This window comes from Anomaloglossus baeobatrachus, chromosome 1, assembly GCF_048569485.1.
Source record: "Anomaloglossus baeobatrachus isolate aAnoBae1 chromosome 1, aAnoBae1.hap1, whole genome shotgun sequence".
Classification (NCBI taxonomy): domain Eukaryota; kingdom Metazoa; phylum Chordata; class Amphibia; order Anura; family Aromobatidae; genus Anomaloglossus; species Anomaloglossus baeobatrachus.
The window spans coordinates 477,887,158-477,913,316 of NC_134353.1; the positions used below are offsets into that span (position 1 = coordinate 477,887,158).

Consider the following 26,159-nt stretch of genomic DNA (forward strand, 5'->3'; position numbering starts at 1 on the left):
GGACATTACTCACCTGCCTTCGCTCCTGCTGTCCATGGTGCTGAACTCCTCGGCTCTGCAGCGTCCGCCCACCGCTCTCTGCAGCTACTTCCGGGTCGGCTGTTCCTGCTTTCATGAATATTCATGAGCCGGGCAGGAGCTGCAGAGCACAGAGGCTGCACAGCGAATCGCTGGAAAGGTGAGTTGAAAATGTTTATTATTTGATGTGTCAGTGTTTTTCTGGTACTTGTTTCACGGATCACACCATAGTGTGGTCCGTGGGTCATCAGTGATGCCAGAAAAAAACTGACTTGTCTCCATGCAGAATCACGGACACGCGTGTACGCCAGTCAGTGAAAAATCACTGATGTGTGCGCCGTCCCATTGATTATAATGGGTCTGCGTATGTCAGTGATTCTGGTACGTATAAAAAAGAGCACAAACATACCAGAATCACTGATGTGTGAAGGGGCCTAATAGGAACCTGACATTCCCACCATGCCCTGCACACCACCTGCATTTGTATATTCATTTATAAATACCCTGCCTGCCAAGCCCTTTATGCTTGGTTACACATTAACAGTTGTGTATTAAAAAAAAAAAAAAAAAAAGGATTCTTAAAATTCATTTTAAATATGCATAGCTTCCTTGCTTAAGATGTTCAGAAGCAAAAAAGACGCTTGAGCTTCGTCTCCTTCATAGACATCAGGCTGCTACTTTGCTTCTGGACATGTGCAGTGTGCCTCTGAAGCCAAGGGGCATATGCCTGGATTCAGAGGCGCACTGATGTGTATAAAAGAATGTAGAAGATTTCTGAATGAAACTCTGATCATTTTTTTTTAAATGATCATGTGAACCCTGTTAATCAAGGATAACAGTTTCCCGTTCAGCAGATTGATTTTTGGTCCCTGTGGTCACACCCCTACTAATCAGTAAGTTATCACCTTTCCTACGGAGAGGTGGTAGCTTGTTTTTACACTCAGGCCATGTGCACACACTGAGTATTTGGTGAGTTTTGTACCTCAGTATTTTTAAGCCAAAACCAGGCGTGGAGCAATCAGGGGAAAAGTATAAGGCCGGTGTCCCACTTGCGATTACCGCGGGAGTTTCACGGGGCATCACCCATCACGGACTCACACTCTGCTCACAGGAGTGGGCCGGTTGCATGCATCTCTATACAGCCGACCCGCTCCTGTGAGCAGAGTGTGAGTCCGTGACGGGTGATGCACCGAGAAACTCGAGCGAGATATACGCGCGGTAATCGCAAGTGGGACACCGGCCTAATAGAAACACGGGCACCACTTGTGTATTTATTATCTACTGCTGGTTTCTGCTTACAAATACTGAGGAAAAAACTAACCAAATACTCAACATGTGCACGAGGCCTTACAAATACTAAGGTAATAAACTCACCAAATACTAAATGTGTGCACGTGGCCTTACATATACTGAGATAAAAACTCACCAAATACTTAATTTGTGCACGTGGCCTTACAAACACTGAGGAAAAATAATCACCAAATACTGAATGTGTGCACGTGGCCTATGGCTATTTTCACATTCAGTGAAAGGTTTTTTTGCTGCTTTTTTTTTCTTAACAAAAGAAGCAATATTTTACCGTACTAGTAAAAGCTATGAGATTTCAGAAGTACAGAATGTTTTTTTTTTAGTGACTGATTTTGAGCATTTTTTCACCAAGAGAAAGCAATGAAAATGTGAATAAAACAAACTTTATGAAACACATGTTTTACATGTACTGTAGACAAATCACACATGTAATTCACAGCAAACCGCTGTATTTGAACATAGCCTTAAGGCTAAGACCGCACTTTGCGTTCTCCTACTTGCAGTTCTAAACGCACGTTTTGGGCTTAACTGATTTGACCAAAGTTGCCTTTTTCTGACCTTTAGCGCTGAAAACGCATGCGTATTTACTGCGTTTTTCAGCGCTTTTTACATGCTTTTTCACCTGGATTTTGACAGATGCATTTTGAACATTAAGACACTGCTAAATAAAGATTAAATAGTCAAGCAAAATAAAAAAAGTGAAAAAAAAGGAACACATAGAATTTTAGAAATAATTTAAGAAATAGAAATATTTAATAAAATTATAGCGGTAATATACTATTTATTGGAAAAACAGCAAAAAATTAATCATTTTCTTAAATTTAATTGTCGGACTATGTGTGTGTGTAAAGGGACATAGGAAATCATTATTTTGATGTCCAAAACGCATGTTTTCTGCACATAAAAAGCAGGTAAAACGCAGGAATTTGAAGGAGTCTTGGTTTTTGCCATTTCTCATTGGCTACAATGTTAGCAAAACGCACCCAAAATGGCAAAAACAATTGACATGTTGCTTCTTTGAACGCATTGTTTTTGCCACAAAATATGCAAATTAAACGCAGCGTTTAGAAACGCAAAGTGCGGTCTGAAAATCACCATTTTCCATGGACTTTGCTGGAAAATCAAAACGCATGCCTTTTGGCATGAAAAAGGTGCTTCTCAAAACGGACCTAAAAAGCACCTGAAACGCAGGTGGAAATGCAAAGTGCGTTCTTACCCTAAACCTCTTTAACATAATCTGAACTCTTAACCCCTTCACCACCCGGCAATTTTCCGTTTATATTTTTTTCTCCCCTTCTTCCAAGAGCCATAACTTTTTAATTGTTCTGTCAATATAGCCTGTGAAGATGTAATTTACCCTCTCACTGTATATGCTATGATACTATGTCATGATATGTATATTTCCCTGGTTGTATTAGTTGTAATTCATGTATTTTCTTGGGGGAGCTACAGGTCTCAATGTGTCTCTCTCATACAATTGTAGTCTTAGCATCTAATGTGATTATGTAAATAGCCTGTCCTCTTCTTTCCAGAGTTGTGTATCTAATCTGTAATTGCATTGGCCAGTGAAGGAATAGTCATTGTTCTTTACAGCAGGGGATCCCTTCATCTACTGTGGCTGGCAGACATATTGGAGCCCTGTGATGGACCAAACCATTGATGATAGGATGTGTGACCCCTACCCCCGGAACAAACATGGTGGGCTGGTCAAGCAGCACAGACAATGCATTTCCCTTTTTGTAACTTCAGAGTGAGCTGAAACTTGAAGAGAGCAGGAGCCCCAGCCTGGGTGGCTGTGGACACGGACGGAGCTAGGCCTGTGTGGCGTCCAGTGGATTGTGTGGGATTTCTGGGACTCTGAAAAGGACTATTACGTTGTGATCTGGCACTTTGGATTATCGGGAGGTGCCCCCGAATCTGTTTTATTTGGACTTGTCGTGTGCTGTTCCTGTATTCCTGTTAGTAAACCTGTTGGATCATCCTCGGCCTGTTGTCTCTCTTTGCTCTGATGTACACCCCGTCACAAACTGGTTGGCAGCGCTGGGATCAGAGCAGAAGGAATGGAGGACAATGGCTCAACATCAGGAACCAGCACTGCAGAGTACAAGACCTGGACTTTGGGGAGCTTGCAATCAAAGGCCCGTGAAGTAGGAGTTCGTTTCAAAGGACTCTCCAAGGAGCAGCTGATTGAGGCGCTAGAAGGAGTCTGTTCGCAAAATGACGTGGAGGAAGGATCCTCACAGCAAACGGAAGAAAGACGGCAGCCGGAGGTGAATACCCAAAAAAGTCAATGGGTTGTGTGGTACAAGGAGGAGATGGCACTGCTTGGAGATGAGGCCACCATAGAAGATAAGAGGGAGGCCATGCGTGGAGCTAAAGAGAATGAGCGCAGGATGGAGGAGATGGCACTGCTGGATAAGGAGCTCGCTGTGGAAGCCGCGAGAGGTTCCAGACAGACTGTAACCCCAGCACCCATCATGAGGGAACTTCCCAGGGTGTCCCGCAAAGACTTTAAGCCATTTAATGAGGCTGCAGGTGACATTGAGGGCTTCTTCCAGGACTTTGAGCATCAGTGTCGATTAATGGAAGTCCCGGACAGGGAGCGTGTCCGGCATCTGGTTGGGCTCCTAGAGGGGGGAGCTGCTGAAGCCTATAGAGCTATGGACCCTCGGTGGAACTGTGAGTATGCGGATATTAAACAGACTATTCTAGAACATTATGCTGTGACCCCAGACACTTACAGGACTCAGTTCCGTGCTTTAGCCTGTGATGGGGAAGTGTCTTTTAAGATATATGCTCATAGACTCAAACAAATATGTAATCGCTGGCTGGAGGCAGAGGAGGCCTTATCTTGGAAGACCTTCCTGCAGGTCATCCTAAAAGAACAATTCTTTGCCCAGTGCCCCGCTGAGATCCGGGAATGGGTGCGTGAGAGAAAACCAGCGACAGTGGAGGAAGCTGCTGCTCTCGCTGATGAGGCTCTCACCATCAAGCCTCAGTGGAGGGTTCTGTTGGAGGATGGAGAGACGCCTAACAGCTCCACAACACCGGATGCCCCCAGTTATTCTGTCCCCATTGTTCCCCGTTCCTCTAAGCCACCACATGTTGATACCCGTGTTAATGTGCCTCCAGTTGCTTCTACTGCACTTTCTGGAATACGCCGGGGAGAGGAAGTAACAGAGCGCAGGTGTTATGTTTGTAGGCATCCCGGGCATTTGCAGGCCTCATGCCCAGCCAGGCCATGGAGGAATCATCCTCAAACCCCTACAGCACCTTCAGGTGGGAGCCGGCCTCCAAGTTCCCCTACCCCTTACCCAAGAGGACGCCTTGGATGGAGGGAGACCCAGCTCAGATGCTATCAATGTGGACAGCCAGGGCATCGGCAAGTCTCCTGCCCAGCTGTTCAAATGAGGACTGATCCTGCACCCAATCGGATTGTTAATTATTTACAGCCCAGTGCCATGGAGGAAGATGTGGCACCGTTATGTGAGGACTGGCCTAGTGACTCAGCCCCCCATGTTGCACCACCAGGAGTTTACGGGGTGCGACCCGCAGTTATGACGACTTCTGCTCATCGAGGTAAGCACTTGCAGGAGGTTGTGCTGGATGGACAGAGACTTGTTGGATTTTGTGACTCGGGTGCTTTCCTCACACTGGCTGATCCCCGAGTGGTTCGGCCTGAGGCAATCCATAGAGGACCTGGGATTGTTATTGAACTGGCTGGTGGACAATGGAGGACTATTCCCACAGCCACTGTGGATCTGAACTTTGGTTTTGGGGTCAGGCGATGTGTGGTTGGGGTGATGGGTGGTCTGCCTGCAGCTGTTCTCCTGGGCAATGATGTGGGAGAGCTACGATGCCAATTCGTGGCTGCATGAAGCCACATGTAAGTAACGCTCTGCCTGTGTGTACTTAACCAGTGACCTGTAGAGGTCCCTAGTACGTACACAAGTTGGGAGGGGGAGGGATTGTGAAGATGTAATTTACCCTCTCACTGTATATGCTGTGATACTATGTCATGATATGTATATTTCCCTGGTTGTATTAGTTGTAATTCATGTATTTTCTTGGGGGAGCTACAGGTCTCAATGTGTCTCTCTCATACAATTGTAGTCTTGGCATCTAATGTGATTATGTAAATAGCCTGTCCTCTTCTTTCCAGAGTTGTGTATCTAATCTGTAATTGCATTGGCCAGTGAAGGAATAGTCATTGTTCTTTACAGCAGGGGATCCCTTCATCTACTGTGGCTGGCAGACATATTGGAGCCCTGTGATGGACCAAACCATTGATGATAGGATGTGTGACCCCTACCCCCTGAACAAACATGGTGGGCTGGTCAAGCAGCACAGACAATGCATTTCCCTTTTTGTAACTTCAGAGTGAGCTGAAACTTGAAGAGAGCAGGAGCCCCAGCCTGGGTGGCTGTGGACACGGACGGAGCTAGGCCTGTGTGGCGTCCAGTGGATTGTGTGGGATTTCTGGGACTCTGAAAAGGACTATTACGTTGTGATCTGGCACTTTGGATTATCGGGAGGTGCCCCCGAATCTGTTTTATTTGGACTTGTCGTGTGCTGTTCCTGTATTCCTGTTAGTAAACCTGTTGGATCATCCTCGGCCTGTTGTCTCTCTTTGCTCTGATGTACACCCCATCACATAGCCATATAAGAGCTTATTTTTTGTGGGACAAGAAGTACTTTTGAATGACACCATTCATTCTTCCCCATATTATACTGGAAAACGAGAAAAAATTCCAAATGCAGTGAAATTACAAAACAAGTGCAATTCCTCGATTTTCTTTTGTATTTTTTACTCACCATGTTCACATTATGGTAAAACTGACCCAGAAACATGATTCCCCAGGTCCGTATGAGGTCGTAGATACCAAATATCTATAGTTGATTTTTTTTTATTTAACTGGTAAAAAAAAAATCCATAATTTATAAAATAAAAAAAGAATTGCGCTTTTGTATCCATTTTCCAAGACCCATTGCATTTTCATTTTTTGGAATCTGGACCTGTGTGATGGCTTATTTTTTTGCATCCTGAGCTGACACTTTTAATGATACCATTTTTGGATACATGTGATGTTTTTATAGCCTCTTATTGCAATTTTGTGTCAACCAAAAAACTTAACTCTGGCATTTTGATATTTTTTCTCATTATGCGCTTTACCGATGAGATTAATTTATTTTATAGTTTGATAGATCGGGCATTTTGGCAATACCAAATATGTGGGTTTTTTTGTTTTATTTTCAATGGGGCATAAGGGGGGGTGAGTTGAACTTTTGTGCTTTTTTTCATATTTTTTTTAAACGTTTTCTTGTTTTTTCTTAGTCCCATCAGTGGACTTGAAGCTGGCACTGTCCGATCGCTTCTGCTGTTCAGAGTGATGATTCAGCATCCCTCTGAACAGCAGAAATGCTGATCTCCTATGAACTCTTGCGGTCAGCGATTTATGACATGCATGTCATAAGTAGTGGTGGGTAGAGATGAGCGATCATGATCGGCGGAGATCAGAAAATGTTAAAATCGTATGATCTTTGGCTGGTTTGATTGCGTTCAGACATCTGTACATTTACCGCAAAAGTCGGTGATCTTGCCAAGGATTGGTAAATGTTCGGATAGCAAAAAACATCCTCTCCCTGCCCATCACAGCCATGTCAAGTATTGGCATGTCTATGATTGGCCACTGTAAAAACAAAAAGGAAGCAGAAGGGTTAAAGCAGGGCCGATAATTATCCCTCATACATATTCACTGCTTTCCTCACCCACTAGTGTCTCTGATTGGCTGCAGTCAGACCATGCCCCCACCCTCTTTGACAGTGTTATAATGCTGGTGTAAAATAAATACATATATAAAAAAAATGATAAGCGGTTCACCTATATAATGATACCAGCACAGCTCCGAGCCATGTCCTTGCCTTGGCTGTGTATCAAAACAAGAAGAATTGCATGCAGCTTTTTTAAAATGTATTTAAATAAATATTTTTTGAAAAACAGCGGGCGGTCCCCTCCAATTTTGATACCCAGTCAAGATAAAGCCTGACAGCTGGGAGCTAGTATTCAAGCCGGGGAGACGCTTGGTTATTAGGCGCCCAGCCTAAAAATAGCAGCCTGCAGCTACCCACGATTCTCGCATCCCATAGATGCGGCGATTCCGGAACTTTATGGCAATCAGGATAATAAGGAGTTAAAGGCAGCCCACAGCTGCCACTCAGCCCTAGATTAGTAATGGGGAGGGTCTATGAGATCCCCCACATTACTATTCTGTAAGTGAAAAGAAATAAAGACAAACACCCAAAAAATCCTTTATTTGAAATAAAATACAAAACCTCCCACCCTCTTCATCACTTTATTAACCCACAAAGACTCGGATCCATCTTAATCCACATGAGATCCCACGACGATTTCAGCTCTGCTACATTTAAACTGACACCGTGAGGCCATAGATTATGGCCGCATGCTGTAATTTCAGGCAGAGAATGAGCCGCGAAATCAGCGGTGATGTCACTCAGATTAGTTGCTGGAGGTTCCTTCTACTGCTTTCTGGAGTGACTTTTGGTTCACTACATGACTTACTGGGTGTGTATCTATAGATAGTGTCGTTATCCTTCTTTGCTATGAAGCAATAGCCATGAGAGGAATTATTGCTAACTATAATTAAAGCTTTCTGTCAGACTTATATACGTGCTTCAGGGGATCTCCTGACACATAACATGCTGTGAACAGAACCTTCTCCCTTCATGTAGAACTGCAAATAAATTGGAACAGTTCTTAATTTCCTATTTAAAGCTCTTAATAGTTGGTAGATCTCACTCCCTCTTATTACCTGGGTTGGGTTCAATTAATATTGCAAGAAATGATTTCTGTCTCAAAGGCTGGGTTACACAAGAGTATCTCAGGTGCATGTGCGGTCTGTGAAAAAAACAGTAAGTACACAGACAGAACTCAAAGCAATGTTAGGCTATGTGCCCACGTTGCGTTCTGTCCCTGCAGAAATTTCTGCAGCTATCTGAACAGCACACGTGCGCTTCAAATCGCTGCAGAAACAGTCCGTAATGAAAAGCCGATTTCATGTGCTCTGGATGCAGCCTCTCCCATAGACAGAGCGGGGGCTGCATCCAAAGCGCATGAAAGTAGTGACATGTTGCTTTTTAGAACGCAGCGCTTCAGCAGCAGCCGAAGCGCTGCGTTCTAATATGCCACGTGGCATGGATTATGCACAATCTTCATAGATTGTGCTGGGGACGCAGGACGCATGCAGTTACGCTGCAGTGCAGAATGCAGCGTAACTGCATGAAAATACGCTACGTGGGCACATAGCCTTATTCTATAGGGCAGTGCAGATGTGTGATTTTTTTTTTTCCATGGACCGAATTTGCACATAATAAGGCTATGTGTGCACATTGCGTCGTGTCCATGCAGAAATTTCTGCAGGGATTTGACAGCTCATGTGCGCTTCAAATCGCTGCAGAAACACTGCATAATGGATGCAGTGTTTCTGCAGAAAAATAAAGCCGATTTCATGCGCTATGGCTGCTGCCCCCACCATAGACAGAGCAGGAGCTGCTTCCAATGCGCACAAAATAATTGACATGTTGCTTTTTAGAACGCAGCGATTTGGAACAAAATTTTGGCATCCAAATCTCTGCGCTCTCAAACGCAATGTGCGCATGGATTATGCACAATCTTCACAGATTGTGCTCGGGACACAGGTCGCATGCATTTACACTGCGGTGCAATACACAGCGTAAATGCATGAAATTCGGCAACGTGTGCACAGCCTAAATTGCAGTGTGCACCAGTTTCTTACATATGTCGAATGAGATCATTCAAGTCTATGGGTGCGCAAAAAGAAAAAAAAAAACAGATTCCATGCGAACCCACAGTATTGCATCCGATTTTTACTATAATGATACATTGCAATTCTTTAACATAGTAAATTGTAAATGGTGTTTGTAAATTCTTAACTGCTGCTGTAAAAGAAAAAGGATTGTACAGAGATGACAAATGAGAAAAAAAATCATCCAAGTTTTCTGGATAAAACTCGGAGGATTTTTTTATGTTTGCGTGAACCCAGCCAAATAATGTAATATTTATTTGGCTTATATGTGGTCAACACTGATTTAACTTTACATGGTATTTCAGTCTTGTCCCTTAAATTCTGTGGTTTTGGAGGGTTTTTTTTAACAGGGTTTTTAATCATAACATGTATAATATAATATACATGTGCATCTCAATAAATTAGAATATCATCAAAAAGTTAAATTTATTTTAATAATTCAATACAAAAATGGAAACACGTATATTATATAGAGTCATTACAAACAGCGATCTATTTCAATTGTTTATTTCTGTTAATATTGATGATTATGGCTTACAGCCAATGAAAACCCAAAAGTCATTATGTCAGAAAATTAGAATATTGGAGAAGACCAACTGAAAAAATGATGTTAAACACAGAAATGTTGGCCTACTGAAAAGTAAGTACAGTAAATGCACTCAATACTTGGTCGGGGCTCCTTTTGCATGAATTACTGCATCAATGCGGCGTGGCATGGAGGCGATCAGCCTGTGGCACTGCTGACGTGTTATGGAAGCCCAGGTTGCTTTGATAGCAGCCTTCAGCTCGTCTGCATTGTTAGGTCTGGTGTCTTATCTTCCTCTTGGCAATACTCCATAGATTCTCTATGGGGTTTAGGTCAAGCGTTTGCTGGCCAATCAAGCACACTGATAATGAGGTTATTAAACCATATATTGGTACTTTTGGCAGTGTGGGCAGATGCCAAGTCCTGCTGGAAAATTAAATTTCCATCTCCAAAAAGCTTGTTGGCAGAATGAAGGATGAAGTGCTCTAAAATTTCCTGGTAGACGGCAGCATAGACTTTAGTCTTGATAAAACACAGTCAACCTGCACCAGCAGATGACATGGCTCCCCAAACCATCACTGATTGTGGAAACTTCACAGTAGATCTCAAACAACTTGGATTGTGTGCCAATTGTGTCCCCTCTTCCTCCAGACTTTGGGACCTTGATTTCCAAATGAAATGCAAAACTGACTTTCATCTGAAAACAAGACCTTGGACCACTGAGCAACAGTCCAGTTCTTTTTCTCCTTCGCAAAGGTAAGACGCTTCTCGCGTAGCCTATTGGTCAGGAGTGGCTTGACACAAGGGATGCGACAATTGTAGCCCATGTCCTGTTTACGTCTTTGTGTGGTGGTTCTTGAAGCACTGTACAGCAGTCCACTTCTTGTGAATTGCCCCCAAATTTTTGAATGGCCTTTTCTTAACAATCCTATCAAGTCTGCGGTTATCCCGGTTGCTTGTGCACCTTTTTCTACCACACTTTTTCCTTCCACTTCACTTTCCATTAATATGCTTGGATACAGCACTCTGAGCAGCCAGTTTCTTTAGCAAGGACCTTTTGTGGCTTACCCTCCTTTGTGCAGTGTGTCAATGACTGCCTTCCGGACATCTGTCAAGTCAGCAATCTTCCCCATGATTGTGTAGCCTACTGAACCAGACTAAGGGACTCTTTTAAATGCTTAGGAAGCTTTGCAGATATTTTGTGGTAATTATTCTAATTTTCTGAGATAATGATTTTTGGGTTTTCATTGGCTGTAAGCCATAATCCTTAACATTAACAGAAATAAACACTTGAAATAGATCACTCTGTGTGTAATGACTCTATATAACATATGCAGTTTGCTTTTTATATTGAATTACTGAAATAAACTTTTTGATGATATTCTATTTTATTAAGATGCACCTGTATGATCCATGAATTTACAAAATTTGAAATATTTTCCCCAAACTGATAAACCACATAAAAGTAAAAGAAATTATCCCATGAGTAAAACAAATGCCAATGTGCTACATACTTCTTAGATTTGTGTAACTGTGACCCACATCAGAGATCCTTTCTCTTTCAGGGTGCACTCACATAATATAATAAATATAATAAATCGGTCCCAATCTCATCCAGGAAAGTTGGATGAATGAAATACATTTGGCATTCCATATGTCATGCAAGTGCTATGTGAGTGTGCAATTTCTTTTTCTCACCTAGCATCCGTATGACAATGCATATAACATCCATACGTAATACGTATTTCTCAACAGCTATTAACCAACAATCATTTACAGGACCATTTACAGTGTTCTATGCAACAGAATGGTAATGTATCCATAAAAAATGAATAACATACAGATGGTCTGTGTGACTATGCTGCCTCATGCCTCATTTTTCCTCATGCCGATTGCAGCTCAGGAAAAAAAAAAAATCACAGATCATCAGTGATTCATTGAATAACACTGGTGCAAGTGCAAACCTATATTTTATTGGATTGCACTCAGAGTATTTATACACAGATGTGAGTGAGCACTCAGTTAGGAAATCGGTAAACTTTGCAATACTCTAAATATCAAAGTCTATACAATAACTTTTCAAGGAGTTCAGAAATCTTGATTAATAATGTATAACAAGTAGTGATGATCGAATGTATTCGTTACTATTCGCAGAATAGTATAGTACTCATGTGACACCCTGGACTAGCCAGGGGGTCACAGACACACCACACACACCCCTTTTCCCGGACAGGTGACATCAGTCACACAAAAACCCTTGTTGCCACCCTCCAGGGTCTGATGTCCACACCAGGTGGGGTGGAGCCAGGCTGTTGACCCCGCCCACCGAGGAGTTCACAGGCCTGGAGGCGGGAAAACACATCAGTTCAGTTTTCAGTGGAGTGTTCAGTCAGTTGTGTGGAAGGAGAGGAGGAAAGTCATGCACAGGCGGACCTGAAACCAGGCCCGCCAGTGGAACTGTTAGGTGTCTGGGTCGGAGCCCAGGCACCTCCAGCAAGGTCGGCAGACGGTGGTGGCCATCTGGAGGAGTTGGCCGCACGGTCGATGGAACCATAGGACCGAGGTCGGGCGGTGGTCCGCCGGTACCGAACCGGGGAGCCGATTGGGAGCCAAGCACCAGGCAGGGTACTCAGACCCCGACTAGGCTAGAAGCCGCCCTGATAGTCGAATTTACTGATTGCGGTCTGGACCTCAGGGGTTCATTCCCACCCAAGTCCCGATTGAAGGCAACAGCCCAACCATCCAGGATCAGTGCCACCGCCAAAGGCAAGAGATCCAAAGAGCCAGTGCCTGCGGGCAAATGGGCTCCTACGACAATTACACGCCGGGGAGCGGACTACCAGTATCCAGGCACAGGAGTCAATATCTACATAACACAGGTGCAGGAAAACGACAGCCATCACCAACCCATCCAGGGAGAACACTGCCGCCGGCTGCGGTCCCCATCCATTCTGCAGTTTGGTTTACCAGAGACTCCAGTGTTTTGTGTCAGAGTGAGTACACCAGCGCCTTCGGGACGTGCACCGCACCGCACCTGCGTCCTGTACGCCCACACTCCCTCGCCTCAGCACCCTTCCCGCGGGCCCCCGGGACCATCGCCCCTGCCCACGGAGGGGTTAACACCGAGCTGCATAACACCGTCCCCGGGAGGCCTAGTCAACGGCAGCAGTGGTGTCCACCATACAATCACCACAACCCGTGGGTGGCGTCACGAACTTTACCAATTCCACTAAACCACCACCCGAACCCCTGCCTGCATCGCCACTACCCCTTTCAGAGCGACGTTACCCCCGGGTCCACGAGAGGCTCGAGCCACCACCCGCAGTACACGAGCACAGACCCGAGCGGCTCGGCGGCCGCAGCCGAGGGGCGGTACACTCAAGCTATTTGTTATATAGCAAGTAATGGTGTATTCGCCTCGCTATATTCGGATGTCCCCCCAGCATGTTTGGCGCCTGATTTGCAGGCGTTAAACATGTTGGGCTTCTTAACCTATCGCAGTAATGCCAAAGCATATTGGCTGTAGCCAGGGACGTAACGACCGCGGTCGCAGAGGTCGCCACTGCGACCAGGCCTGGGGGTGTAGGGGGCCCATTGGCCCCAGCCCCTGATTCAGATAGATGTGTCGGAGGCTGCACATCCAAGTTTAATACATCGCAGCACTGGGATGTGCTGGCCGCCATTGTATACTGCTCCCCACGCACACGATCCTGGGCAGGGGGAGCAGAGAATACGCCGTCAGCTGCTGTAAGTGGCCGTGCATGACACCGACGTCATGTGCTGCGCTGCTTACATGGTGGTCAGTTGCCGCCAAGGTCATAGGAGGAAGCCGGGGGAGGACAGGGAAGGTGAGTAGCATGGCCACCAGTCACACAGGGCCCCTTGCGGCAGACAGCAGATAATGCGCCGCAGGGAGCAGCAGTTCACTGTCATTTGCTGCTCCTGCAGTGCACAGGCTCCAGCACAGGGCGCCCTCTCCTCCTGTGTATCCTGTCTGCTCCCGTCTTCACCACAGAGAGAGGGGGGAGGGGCTGCTTCTAAAGACCCTCTGAACTCCAGGAGGCCAAGAAGGAGGTGAGTATAATGTGAATCATGTGTTATGTATAAGATATGTGTGTCCTGTACAGTGTGCAATATGTAGCTGTCTGTGTATACTATCTATCTGTCTGTAGAAAAAAATAAAAAAAAATGAATCCAGCTCACCACTCTGAATGTAGACTCAGTCATGGGATGGTGCATGGAACTGGTCGGCAAACCATAAGAACATATGTAGGAAAATTCTAGCATCCAGATCCACGATATAGAAAACTCTTTAGTTTTATTGGATATGCATTCAAAAATCATGCGGCATAAAAAACAAAATAGAGTGACATGGTAAGAAAGATGCGTTTCGGACGTCTTGCGTCCTTATTCATAGATCCCATACTGCATGGTTTTTTTAATGCATATCCAATAAAACTAAAGAGTTTTTTATATTGTGGACCTGGATGCTGGAATTTTTCTACATATGTATGTGTGTCTGTGTATACTATCTGTCTGGCTATCTGTGTCTACTAATTAAAGAATGTATGTCTGGAACACCAATGGTGTGAACATGGTGCAAGACTTGAAAACATAACTATACAATAGGATAAAGAGTTGCACACAAGTCACAATGTATATGGGAATAATGAAAAGCAGAACTGCTATGGGAATACTAGACTGGAAAATCTAATGAACTATCTGAAAAAGTGAAAAACATGAAAATGGAATATGCATAACTGCTATGAATAATAGGAATATAAGAGATGTTTAGCCATTGTATTGATCAATGCAAAAGAGCCCCAAAACCACGCCAAGGTAATTTCTATTTTTGGAGTCCCTAACCTATGTGTAACCTCACCTGCAGTTAAAAAACTTGCTCTGTATGGGAATTGTTGTGAATGCTGTCTGGATGGGTTCCGCTCTTGGGCTCCCTCCGGTGGTCGATGGTGTTGGTGCATTGAGGTCGGTGGCTAGAGGGTTGCACAGCTGATGTTCAGTGCTGGCTTGATTTGGATATAGGTGTGTTTGGACCTCATGCTGTTGCCAGTCGTCTGATAGCTTCAGGCCAGAGTGGTTCTGCTCTTCACTAAGATAAGTCCATAAGTTTAGTTTCATACATTTTGTATGTTTTGTGATTCTTTAGTTTGCAAATTATTTCTGAAGGTATTTGTGTTTTGCTTAGAAGTGTTTGTACCTTCAGAAAGGGGGAATTTTCTCCCTGGTAATCCATGTTGGAGATCTTAGTGGCAGGGTTTTTTGTTAGTCTTTTTTCTGCAGTGTTACCCGAGCATTGTACGGAGTACGTACATATGAGTACTAGGTTACTCACCCCTTTTTGCATACTCCGTGTAGGATATTAGGATTTTTATGCGGACTGCAGAGTTCACTATCCTGTCCTTTTTGTATCCTAGAGATTAGCATATGGCCTCACTTTGCTCAATCTAGCTCTGACTGTGTGCGTCCTTTCATCTTGCTAACCGTTATTATATGTGGTGGTCCTCCTTGGGGAAAATCTGCTCTGAGGCAAGTTAGATTTTCCACTTTCTGCCTCTAGGTTTATGTAGTTCTCCGGCTGGGTTTGAGGTACATAGGGAGCGTTAGGCATGCCGCCCGGCTGCTTCTAGTTGGCGTTAGGTTGAGGGCTGCAGTCAGCATTAGGGCCCTATGGCTCGGGTAAACTGCTTATGGTAGTTGTTGAACATCGTATCATAACAGGGAATACTGTCTGTATGTGTATACTGTCTGTCTGTACTGTCCGTTTATACTGTCTGTGTATACGGTCTGTCTGTGTATGCTGTCAGTCTGCATATACTGTCTGTCTATCTGTGTATCCTGTCTGTGTATCTGTACATTCTATCTACCCATTCTGTCTGTCTATCTATCTATATACATCTATACTAGCTCTCTATACAAAATTCCATATGCCTCATTATGAAAGTGAACACAGTATAGTTTAATTTTTTTACTCTGTGCAGTGCGGTAGTGGGCTAAATAGCATGATGGGGACTATATACCAGGATGATCGGGCTATATACCAGGATAGGTGGATATATACCAGGATATGTGTCTATATACTAGGATGGAGGGCTATAAACCGGGATGGAGGCTATATACCAGGAAAAGGGGCTATATACCAGGATGTTGTGCTATATACCAAGATGGATGGCTATATACCAGGATGGGGGCTATATACCAGGATGGGGCCATATATACCAGGATTGGCAATGATGGGGACATATATACCAGGGTGGGACCATGTATACCAGGCTATATCCATGATGGGGGTCATACATCAGGATGGGGCCTGTTGTGATCCAGTGACCGAGGAGGATCAGAAAAAGAGCAATAAATCGGAAACCCAGAAAATAACCAGAGTGGCTGGAACCTTAACGGACTGCAGACCTTATACTGACACACAACTAAAAGTAGCCGTGGGACGAGCCTACGATGACCTAGTTGGCTTGACACAGCCTGAGAACTAAATACTCTAACAGAGAAATGTAGAAAAGCTAATCTGCCTCGGAGTAAAAAGATATAGATAGCCCCTCACATGTAAAGATTACGGTGATATAGGAAAACACAATACGTAGCTAGAGAACAGATTCAGCAAAGATGAGGCCCAAAACTATCTGCATAGGAAAGAATAGGAAAGAGCACTGACTGCAGCTAAATACCAGCATGCCTCACATGGAAAAATACGGAGCCTAAACAGGCTCTCCCCAGCTATATTAGTACTCTGGTGTTACTGGGATCCAAGAAAAACATTGATATAGAGAGGGGACTGAATATTGTACCAGGCATGACAAAACACAACACAACACATAACAGAACATGGAGCAGGGTACACAGATACTCCCAGAAGGGAATAATCCAATTCCACCAGGAACTCCACACAGGCAAAATCACAAAGTGAAAAACCATAACCGCCGGTGGGCGGGTCTATATCGTACAGTAAAATAAATAAATAATTACAAAAACCGGAGTGCGGTCCCCACTAATTTTGATACCCATCCAAGATAAAGCCTCACAGCTGGGGACTGGTATTCTCAAGCTGGAAGACCCATGTTATTATATCAGCCAGCAGCCGCCCAGAATTGCCGCATCCATTAGATTCGACAGTTCCGGCACTTTATCTTGCTCATCACGATTTTGGTGGATTTCCTGATGGATGGAGAGGGGTTATCTCCAAAATGTGTAGAATAAACCACCCTGCATTGCTTTTATTTGGAATTAACTCTTTATTGGCACAGAAGTGCAGATATTCTTCCACTTTTTATCCTTGTTTTTTTTCACATAGCATGCTAGCACACCCCTGTGGGCATGCTAATCAGTACGTAGCAACGCCTCACTGTTAATGGCGGCCAACAGAGGATGGATGTGCACAGGGCATGATCTGGAGTACCCGAGGTTTCCGATCATGCGCACTAAACTGATGCCGGGTGTAAGCTTCCCGGCTTCAGTAAGGTACAGTGTGCATGATTGGAAGCCTCGGGTACTCCGGATCATGCCCTGTGCACATCCATCCTCTGTTGGCCCCCATTAACAGTGAGGTATGTGTGGCGTCGCTGCGTATTCATTAGCATGTTAGTACGCCCACAGGGGTATGCTGCCATGCTATGTGGGAAAAAAGTCCTTGGGACTAGTCACCTCGTTAGCATAAGATTAAAGGTCTTTAGAAATACTTTTTCTAAAGATCTCTTTATTTATGCTAGTGTATACAGGGACGGTTAGGCAGGGATTAGCAATATGCACCCAGAACTGCTCATGGTTCTGGATGCATATTGTACCTGATAGGTTCCCTTTCAGGGGAGGTTTAGGAAACACAACTCGCATTACTCGCAAATACCCTTTGTCAAGTTATTATACTTGTTCAATCCCTTTGTCTGACCTGCTCTGACATAACTCGACTGGCATGACAAGGGGAAGTTGCAGGTTGTAGCACATTTCTCTGCAATGACTATCTGTTCTATCCAAAGTATCAATTGCTTTTTCATGGAAATCTATCATGTACAGGATTTCTCTCTGCTCATACTTTATCTCTGTCTTATCTATCTTGTTTCTTCAATGTTTCTTACATTTTTTTGTATTCCTACAATATATTCACTGCCATAGGCAAAGTCATAGAGAAGCATACCTCCCAACTTTTAACAATAGGAAGGTAAACCTGTAATGTGGCACGTACACAAAAATAGTGCCCCTACTGAAGCCACTTAGTGATTTTATGAGCTACGATGTTCCTTCCATCACCCTATAGAGAAAAGACACCCCCCCCAAATACAGTAAGCTACCCCAGCAGGACATCCCCCACACAAGTTGCCCCCACAGTACCACCCACATGCATAGTATGTTTACTCACAGTGCCCCTGTGACGCCCTGGCCTATCAGGTCATCACAGGGTATTGTGCAATCTGCCTTTCTGTGCAATATCCACCTCCTCCTTGGTTACGGGTCCCTAACAATTGGTGTTGCCAAGACCAGCTAATCGAAATCCTAGGAACACTCTGCACCCCACCCACCAGACACACCAGTGGACGGCCTGAGTGGAATAGGGTCGCACACTTGGGGGGTTGGTTAAGTGGGGGGTCAGAAGTGTCAGGAGATAGTCAGTTGAAGTTGGAGGTGAAAGTGAGAGGAGGTCAGGAGTAGAGATGAGCGACGTTCGCCAATTTCATGTTCGAGTGATTTTGGGGGGGTGTTCGAGTCATTCGACGAACTTGAACGATTTGGTAAAAGTTCGATTTTTCGAGTTACGTTCGAGAACGGTTTGATCAACAAAAAGCGTAGCTAGTTACTAGCTGGCTTCTCACTCTAATAGTGTGAGTCACTGTGAATCATGATATTATCAAAACGCAGCGTATAGTGTGTGGGGGGATGGGGTTTAGATCAGTGCTGAGTGCTGAAAGAATGCCGATAGCCATTTTTTTTTTTTTCTAATCGCATGTACAGTGGGGAGGGCCAGGCTGTCAGCAAATCACGGACACACACACACACACACACACACACACACACACACACACACACACACACACACACACACACACACACACACACACACACAGCAAAGTGGATTTTTGCCAGACAAGCAAGGGCATGTGTCATAGGCTGTGCATGTCACATGTCCTTGCCCTATAAGATCCGGCCATTTTCCCCGTCGCCGCCATTATCTCTCTGCTGTGGGTGGGTGACAGTCACTGCTCCTGCTCCCGCTGCTGTGTGTGCTATAGACACAGTGCAATCTACACAATGCTTTAGGGATTAGGGACTACTTGTAATTTCAGTCCTTGTCAGGGCTACATTACAGCCGTTCATAGGCATTGTTGCTAGGCAGGTCCGTGCCAACGCTGTGCTGGGCTTTAGATAACAGCGTCTGGCTACATTAGCTCAGGCAATTCCTTGCTGATTTTTTCATTGGCAGGGATAGAAACTGAGGCTTCCTTTGCTGTCCTGCTACCTACAGCACCTCTGCATTCTACACACCTGCCCATTTTTGCTACGCAATTTTTATAGCAAACAGTGCTGATACTTAGTGGCATACTAAATGCGTCTGAGATACTAACTTATGCAGGCTTTACACGAGACGAGCTATCGTGCGATGCATCGTCGGGGGTCACGGTTGTCGTGACGCACATCCGGCATCGTTCACGACGTCATCTCGTGTGACACCTCCGAGCGACGCAGTATCGCTCATAAATCGTGAGTCATGTACTCGTCGCTCAGTTTTAAAAAATTGTTTAATTAAAATGGCGCCGGTTGTTCATTGTACCCGGGGCAGCACACATCGCTCCGTGTGACACCCCGGGAAAGATGAACACAGCTTACCTGCGTCCCACGGCTCCCGGCGGCTATGTGGAAGGAAGGAGGTGGGCAGGATGTTTACGTCCCACTCATCTCCGCCCCTCCGCTTCTATTTGCCAGCGGCTGTTTGACGTCGCTGTGACGCCGAACGTCCCTCCCCCGTCAGCAAGTGGATGTTCGCCGCCCACAGCGAGGTTGCACAGCAGGTAAGTACGTGTGACGGGGGTTACACGACTTTGTGCGACACGGGCAGCGATTTGCCCTTGACGCACATACGACGGGGGCGGGTACGATCAATCGTGAAATCGCACGATCGGTTGACTCGTGTAAAGCAGGCATTAGTGTTCCTCTGGTGCCACGCAAGGTACACCACCTCTGCATTGTACACACCTTCCCATTTTTGCTACGCAGTTTTTATAGCAAACAGTGCTGACACTTAATGGCATACTACAAGTGTCTGGGATACTAACTTAAGTGGGCTTTACATGCTATGATATATCTAACCAGATGTCGGCGGGGTCGCGTCGTAAGTGACACACATCCGGCATCATTAGTGATATCGTAGCGTGTGACAGCTATGAACGAGCAGAAATACTCACCTTCTCGTTCATCATTGACACGTCGCTCATTTTTAAAAAAATCAAACGTCTGTTGTTCATTGTTCCCAAGGGAGCACACATCTCTCCATGTGACACCCTGGGAACCATGAACTGCAGCTTACCTGCGTCCCGCCGGCAATGCTGAAGGAAGGAGGTGGGCGAGATGTTTACGTCCCGCTCATCTCCGCCCCTCTGCTTCTATTGGCCCGTCGCTGTGTGACGTCGCTGTGACGCCGAACGTCCCTCCCCCTTCAGGAAGTGGATGTTTGCCGCCCACAGCGAGGTTGTTTGGAAGGTAAGTACGTGTGACGGGGGGTTACAACATTGTGCGACACGGGCAAGAAATTGCCCGTGCCACACAAACGATGGGGGCTGCTGCGATCGCAAATGCGATCGCACGAGAAATCGACACATGTAAAGCAGCCTTTAGTGTTCCTCTGGTGCCACGCAAGGTACACCACCTCTGCATTGTACACACCTGCCCATTTTTGCTACGCAATTTTTATAGCAAACAGTACTGCCAGTTTTAGGGCCATAGTTGCATTGTCAGGGATAGTCAGTGTTGGTTCTTCAGCTGGCAATAAAGCTAGACCACCTCTGCATTGTACACCACCTCTCCATTTTTGCTACGACATTTTAAGTGTCCAATCTGGTCACAAACAAAATAAGTGGCAAAAGGACAGATGCTGGTGGACAGGGGAACAGGCATGTTGGAAAGGGAAAAAAAGTTTGTGTCTGTGCGGGAGGTGGTAAAGCTACAGTAACATCTGTGAAGAAAGGCCATCTCCAAGCAAAAGTAAGATGTCTACTACTTTCTGTGGACAATCCGATGTGCTCCCTTTTTTATAGAACCGAACTACTGTAACAAAGGTAGATGATGCACAAAAAAAGAACATGAATAACCAGAATAAGTCCCAGTGGGAAGCTCACTGTGCTACAATGCGGCCTAGCGGAGCGGGCCAACCACCGTCTGCCCCTTCAACTGCATCTGCACACTCTTCATCCTCTATGACTGTGGCGACAGCTGTCACACATGTTTTTCTACGCAGACCTTCCACCTCTTTAACCACAACAGGCAGTTTGCTTGGCAGGTCATCATCAGTTGTTTTGGGAGGGGAACAGCTGCTGTTGTAGAGCTCTCTGACATCGAGAGCACCAACTTTGGATGAAGGCAATATCATGTCTCCGCCTGCACTTTCATCACAGACCAGCAGTTTTCCAGGGACACCCTACTCCACACAGTCTCAGCACAGCAGCCAGATCTCAGTCCCTCAGATGTGGACAATTAAAAGGCCATTTCCTCCGAGCCATGACAAAGCTAAGAGGTTGACTTTCACCCTCTGCAAGCTGTTGGCTACAGAAATGCTGCCTTTCCGCCTGGTGGACACAGAGGATTTTAGAGACCTTATGTCCGTCTCAGTGCCTCAGTACCAGATGCCCAGTCGCCACTACTTCTCCAAGAAAGGTGTGCCAGCGCTACATCAGCATGTCGCACACAACATCAGCGCTTCCTTGAGAAACTCTGTGTGTGACAGGGTGCATTTCACCACCGATACTTGGACCAGTAAGCATGGACAGGGGCGTTACAGGTCGCTATAAAGCTGTAACTATGGTGCGAGATGGAGAAGGGTATCCTGTACAAGTCTTGACGTCCCCACGACTTGTGCGTCAATCCTCCTGTATGTGGAAGTTCCTCCACTGCCTCTGCCTCCTGAACCTCATCTGGGTCCTCCACCTCCGCCCCAAGCCTGCCTGGTCAGGCCACCCATGTTTTAACTGCGCACAAGGAATCCCGCACACCTCCTTACTATGCTGGCAGCAGAGCTCCACGGCATCAGGTGGTCTTTATGTTGAAATGTCTGGGAAATAAGAGTCACACAGCGGAGGAGTTGTGGTCAGCTCTGGAGAGTGAGTTTAGTAAATGGTTGTCTCCACTCAAACTGCAGCCAGGGAAGGCCGTGTGCGACAATGCTACAAACCTGGGTTGGGCCCTACGCCGGGGCAAGGTGACATACTTGCCTTGTATGGCTCACGTGTTGAACCTTGTTGTCCAGCAATTTTTAACCCACTATCCCGGCCTAGATGGGCTTCTGCACAGGGCACGATCACTCTGTGCTCCCTTCCTCCGTTCAACCGCCGCAGCTGACCGACTTGCATCGCTCCAGAAGTCTTTCGGCCTGCCGGCTCATCGCCTGAAATGCGATGTGCCGACACCCTGGAATTCAACTCTCCACATATTGCAACGACTGTGGCAGCACCGCCGAGCCCTGGTGCAATACGTTATGACATGTAGCCTGGGCCAACGAGATGCAGAGGTGGGGCAGATCACGCTGCTGGAGTGGTCTCAGATCAACGAATGTCTTTAGCGCTGACAATGCCATTATCAGCATGACAATTCCAGTCATTTACATGCTGGAGCACACTCTAAAAACTATTCGGAGTCATGGGGTGGGACAAAGGAAGGGGAGAAAGTACAGGAGGATTCATATGCGGAACGGCTACCAAGATCTGCAAGGTCCAGACGTTCTGCATTACCAAGGCGGCAGGCATGGGACGGTGGGGGAGAGGGATTAACAAGGGCGCATGGTAGCAGCCAAACAGTTGAGGAATGTGCAGGAGCCCAGGAAGAAATGGAGGACGAACTGGCGATGGGCATGGAAGACTCAGCAGATGAGGGAGACCTTGGTTATCACCTTGCTGCCACAAACACAGCAAGGACTCAGTCCGCAGGGATGCGCAAGACACATGAGCGCCTTCTTGCTGCACTACCTACAACATGACCCTCGGATTGTCCGAATTAGAAGTAATGATGACTACTGGGTTGCCACACTCTTAGATCCCCGGTACAAGTCCAAATTTGGCGAAATATTTCCAGCCATAGAAAGGGACGCACATATGCAGAAGTATCAGCAGAAGCTGTTACGCAATCTTAGCTCGGCTTTTCCACCAAACACCAGTGGTGCACAGAGTGAATCTCCCAGTTGTAACTTGCCAACCATGGGACTGTCTCGTCATTATCAGTCAAACCGCACCAGCAACACCATATCTGGTGGTGGTAAAAGCAATTTTATGGAATCGTTTCATAATTTTTTTTAGACCATCCAATGCAAGGCCACAAGAGACAAGACGTCTGACACATAGTCAACGGCTGGAGAGGATAATAGAGGAGTATCTCCAAATGAATATCAATGCCATGACTTTGCAACTGGAGCCTTGCTCATTTTGGGCTTCAAATCTTGAAAAATGGCCTGAGCTCGCCACTTACACCTTGGAGATCTTGTCGTGTCCCAAAGCCAGCGTTGACTCTGAACGTGTCTTCAGGGCTGCTGGGTGTGTGATTACAGATAAGCGCACGCGTCTGTCCAATGACAATATGGACAGACTAACGTTCATCAAGATGAACAAGTCATGGATCCGCAAGGACTTTACTATCCCTGTGTCATCCTGGGGAGAGTAAAGGCTGGTGTATTTTGGAATGTGCTTGATGCAAATCAACCTGTCAAGTTTGCAATTGGGGGACAATGGATGCCACTGAAGTGGTGTGTGTGGCCCAATTTTTGGGAAAAAAGGGAGACTCTGCTTGGAATCCCCTTGCTGTGTTTTTAACAATGAGCCAAGATGAACAAGTCATGGTTCAGCAAGGACTTTGCTACCCCGGTGTCATCCTGGGGAGAGTAAAGGCTTGTGGTTTTGGATTGTGCTTCATGAAAATCTACCTGTCAAGTTTGCAACTTGGGGACAAGTGATGCCACTTAAGTGGTGTCTGTGGACCAATTTTTGGGAAAAAGGGAGACTCTGGTTGGAGTCCACTTGCTGTGTTTTACATGATTTTGAAGGGGGGGGGGGGGGGGTCCCGGGAAAAATGTATTGGCAAAACACCACTGAACCAAAAACAGGCCCTAGGGCTATAGAGGTGTAAAAATAGCCGTGGGTCATAGGGGTAAGGCTGCAAGAAAAACCAATATCATGGCCAACCCACACGAATTGTATATAAAAAGCAAATTTCCAAAAACGTGTGTAGTCGTGGATCACAAGAGTAAAGCTGTGATGTAATATATATAGTGACCAAACTACAAACACCTATAAAAACGCAGTTAATACAATAAATATAGTCGTGGATCAAGAGGGTTGAGGTAAAAAACGTTTTTTTTGGGGCTAAGCAGCCTACCAGGGGGTCAAATGATAACTCTCCGGTAAAAAGAAAAATATCTAACAGAAAAAAGTGTAACAGTAAGGAGAACTGTAAGAAAATGCGGGGATGGTATGGTGAGCAGAGGCACCAGTGCCGACCATAGCAGCAGTTAGGAGTGAGCAGCCCAGATGCATAAGCCTGTGAATACAGGGAATGTCAAAGGTAAAAAGGGAATATAATGTGCTGCTATGGTGGGCAGTGGCGCGACCGCAAACCTGAGCATCCAAGAAGTAAAAGACAGTTGCAGAAAGTGTGATGAAAAAAAGAGTGAAAAACAAGGAGGAAGATAGAAGTGCAAACAGCACAGTTAGAACGGGAGAAATTACCTAGTGACTGGCAGGACAGGGAGGTGGAATGGAGACTTCAACGTCCATTTCGCTTTAGGCGCTTTTTCAAGAAGGTGATGTGTTTGAGAGTGCCGACGCCATATAAGGAGTCAAGCACAGGTGTATTGAATCATGGTAATATCCAGGCCGCTAGTGCGCATGCGCCGGAGGCGGAGGCCAGAGATCGGAGCAAAAACGACAGACCACCATATGGAGGGCGCATGCGCGAGAGAGCGGACGTCTCCACAGCTCCCGCGCATGCGCCCAAAGTGGGCAGCGTCACGCAACCGACCTCCAGCAGTCAGCCTACCGGCAGACGCGCGCGGCCGTGCGGTAAGACTCAAGCAATAGATTGTATATGGAAACACAAGACATTAAGGCACAGAAACAACATTAATAACTAAGTACACCATGTAAAGTTAATAATGACGGCAACAGCAACCGAAGATGGATCCAATCTTTGCAGAATTTCAAGGATCCACCGATGGGGAGGGAATAGTGATGAAAGGACCGTAGAGGTGTCATGGCCACAATTTAGAAAGAGATAGAGGTACCTACATGTGAATCATATACAAGATAGAAGAGAAGAAAAAATATTAACATGAGACAAAATTAAAAACAACATAAAAACAACAACAATTGCGTTCACTTCGGTGATGCAACATGGTATACAGGGGCAATATAATAAACAGAAGATGTAATCAGTTCAATACATGATAACATACAGTATTCATAAGGAAAAGCCCCGAAGGGGCCAGAAAAACAGTCCAGATGCAAACATGGAAAAAATGGGGGAGATAAATAAAAACTATGCAAAAAATTATGATGAGAATTAAAGGAAAGGGGAGTAACTGACCGTCTCATTAAGACCATGGGGGACCAAGGTGTTTAGGGAGACAATCCACTTGGACTCCCATTGTGCGAGAGTCTTACGCAGGTTGCCCCCCCAGACTCCCCCGTGGACTACGTCAATACCTCGAACCTTTAGAAGCCTGATATCACATGCATGATACCTGCGAAAATGTCGGGGGAGTGTCTTAAGCAAAGAAACGTCCTCCACTGAAGCAGCAGCACTAATATCCCTGACGTGCTCCCTGACTCGAACCCGCAATTCACGTGAGGTCAAACCAACATAAATCAGGGAGCACGGGCAGGTAGCGTAATACACAACATGCGTAGAGGCGCATGTAATGCGCTGATCAATGGAGAACGTTCTTTTCCCCTCAGAGCAGGTAAAAGAAGCCACTCGCAGAATACTAGGACATGCCACACAATGACCGCACGGAAAGCAACCTCGAAGGGGGGGACCTGAGCCAAAGGGGTTAGAGCGGGGAGGAATGTAATGGCTATTGACAAGAAGATCTCCGAGGTTCCTTGCCCGCCTGGCCGTCAAGAGGGGCCTCCTGGGCAAAAGATCGGCAAGAACCGGGTCCGTAAACAGGACCGGCCAATGTCTGCCCAGGATATCCCTCATCCCGTCCCATTGAAAATTAAAAGTGCCAATAAATCTAATTTGATGGTCTGTGG

General features: G+C 45.8%; 1 protein-coding gene across 1 annotated transcript in view; it reads left to right on the top strand.

The window, feature by feature from the left end:
* JAK3 (Janus kinase 3) overlaps positions 1-26,159 on the top strand; it is a 482,226-nt gene that overhangs the window by 376,612 nt on the left and 79,455 nt on the right. The window lies entirely within an intron of this gene.